Below are 2965 nucleotides of genomic sequence, written 5' to 3' on the forward strand. Positions count from 1 at the left end.
ATCCAGAAGACAATAATACTCATGACCAGCCAACCTGTCAAGCATCTGATCAATAAATAGAAGAGGGAAGTGATCCTTCCTCGTGGCTTTATTCAACTTCCTGTAGTCCATGCATACCCTCCATCATGTGACTGTTCTAGTGGGGATGAGCTCGTTCTTCTCTTTTGCTACCACAATAATACCTCCTTTCTTAGGTACACATTGCACGGGGCTCACCCAAGAACTATCAGAAATAGGATATATATTCCTGCATCCAGCCATTTTAGAATTTCTTTCTTCACCACTTCTTTCATGATAGGATTAAGCCTTCGCTGTTGCTCAACAGTTGGCTTGATACCCTCCTCTAGTAGATTTTTATGCATGCAGTACGAAGGGCTGATCCCTTTTATATCTGCTATAGTCCATCCGATGGCCGATTTAAATTCTCTCAAAATCCTCAAGAGCTTGTCCTCATCCCTACCTGAGAGGTTAGATACAATAATAACAGGAAAAGTAGATGCATCACCTAAAAAAGCATACCTCAAGTGTTCAGGCAATGGTTTAAACTCCAAAGTAGGTGCTTCCTCAATAGATGGTTTGAGCTTTCCCTCAGCATTCTTGAGATCAGTATTTCCCAAAGATTCAAACGGCATGTCTAGCTTTCGTTTCCAAGGTGAAGTATTTATATATTGTAGCTGCTCATTGCCTTCATCATCTTCACTGTCAAAATCCCCCAATAAGGCTTTTTTCTAAGGCATCAGACCTTAGCACATGATCAAGTTTTGAAATAACTGCAGAATCGATCAAATCCACCTTGAAGCACTCCTCATCTTCCGTAGGAAATTTCATCGCATTGAACACATTGAATGTCACATCTTGATCTTGCTCCCTCATAAAGAGTTCACCTTTTTGCACATCTATCAAGGTACGACCTGTAGCCAAAAAAGGTCTTCCCAAAGTTATGGGAATCTTCTTATCTTCCTCGAAATCCAGAATGACAAAAATCTGCAGGGAATATGAGCTTGTCCACCTTTACTAGCACGTCCTCCACAATGCCTCGTGGGTATGTAATCGAACGATCAGCCAATTGTAGAGACATATAGGTGGGCTTCGGATCAGGCAAATTCAGCTTTTTGAAGATAGACAACGGTATCAGATTGATGCTTGCTCCCAAATCGCAAAGGAACTTATCAAATGATAACTTGTCAATGGTGCAAGGAATGGTGAAGCTACCCGGATCCTTAAGCTTTGGAGGTAGCTTTTGTTGCAGCACGACACTGCACTCTTCCGTCAGAGCAATGGTATCAAGATCATCCAGTTTCACCTTCCTTGAAAGAATACCTTTCATGAATTTCGCATAACTAGGCATTTGCTCCAGAGCCTCAGCGAAAGGTATGTTACTGTGAAGTTTCTTGAACACCTCCAGAAACTTACCAAATTGCTTGTCCAGCTTTTGTTTTTGTAATCGCTTAGGAAAAGGTGGTGGAGGATAGAGTTGTTTCTCCCCTGTATTACCCTCAGGCAGAGTGTGATCAACAGTAATTTTCCTTGATTCCCCCTCTTTCTCCTTTTGCATTCCTTCTTCATCTACAACTTTAACTTCTCCATCTTTTGCTTTTTCAGCATCAGCAACTTTTCCAGACCTTAAGGTGACATCTTTGACTTGCTCTTTAGCTTCCTTCCTTCCTGGCACTTCAGTATCACTGGGAAGTGTGCCAGGTTGACGATTGAGCAAGGCATTGGCTATTTGTCCAATTTGATTTTCCAAGGTCTTGATAGAAACGGCCTGACTTTTGCACAACAGCTTTAACTCCTCAAAATCAGCACTTGAAGGTGGAGCAGCACCTCCTTTTTGAGGATATGATTTCCTTTGAGCAAATTGCCGAGGTTGCTGGAATCTAGTTGGATTAAACTGTTTACTTGCAGCTTGCTGATATGGTTGCTGAACAGCATTCTGATTATTGCTCCAGCTGAAATTGGGATGATTTCTGTTATTAGGATGATAAGTAGCGGGCACAGGCTGCTGCGGTCTCTGAAAATTATTCACATACTGAAAAGATTCATTAATAAGAGAACACTAATCTGTAGCATGAGATCCTGCACAAAGCTCACAGACACTAGCTATTTGATTTACTCCATAGTTGACTAAAGAATCGACCTTCATAGACAGCGCCTGAAGCTACGCTGCAATAGTTGTAGTCGTATCAACTTCCAGAATACCTGCTACCTTCCAAGGCATCATCTTTTGAGTTGGGTTTTGATACTCGTTTACAGCCATATTTTCAATGAGATTATAGGCCTCAGTATAGCTTTTGGCCCACAAGGCGCCTCCAGAAGCTGCATCGAGCATGGGCCGAGATTGGGCCCCAAAACCATTGTAGAAACCAGTGATCACCATCCAGTCAGGCATACCATGATGTGGACACTTTCTCAATATCTCCTTGTAACGCTCCCAAGCTTCGCACATAGATTCTCCTTGTTGCTGCGCAAACTGAGTAAGAGCACTCCTCATAGTTGCAGTTTTGGCCATTGGATAGAACCTCACCAGAAACTTTTGTGCAAGATCTTCCCAAGTAGTGATGGACCTAGCTGGTAAAGAATGTAACCAATCCTTAGCTTTGTCCCTCAGAGAGAATGGGAAAAGTCTCAGCTTGATAGCGTCAGTAACACCATTATATTTGAAAGTACTATAGATCTCGACAAAATTCCTGATATGCATGTTGGGATCTTCAGTCGCAGCACCTCCGAAAGAAACAGAATTCTGCACCATCTGAATAGTGCTCGGCTTGATTTCAAAAGTACTGGCCTGAATAGCCGGATGAATGATGCTTGACTGAATGTCATCAATTTTAGGCCGAGAAAAGTCCATAAGAGCTGGATCAGCTTGAACTACATGATCACCTATTGTTTCAGGTTCTTTCTTTTCACTCTCTTTATCCGAATCTTAAAAAATTATCTTCTCCGGAAAGTCAAGAGCTATATATGT

The 2965-nt window shown here is 42.0% G+C and overlaps 1 non-coding gene across 1 annotated transcript; it reads left to right on the forward strand.

The window, feature by feature from the left end:
• Window positions 1-2387: 2387 nt before the first annotated feature.
• Window positions 2388-2494, forward strand: LOC141710391 (small nucleolar RNA R71). Its single transcript, XR_012570915.1, has one exon. It is a non-coding gene; the product is annotated as a small nucleolar RNA R71 (small nucleolar RNA).
• Window positions 2495-2965: the final 471 nt, after the last annotated feature.

Source organism: Apium graveolens, chromosome 2, assembly GCF_009905375.1.
Source record: "Apium graveolens cultivar Ventura chromosome 2, ASM990537v1, whole genome shotgun sequence".
In the NCBI taxonomy this organism is placed as follows: Eukaryota; Viridiplantae; Streptophyta; class Magnoliopsida; order Apiales; family Apiaceae; genus Apium; species Apium graveolens.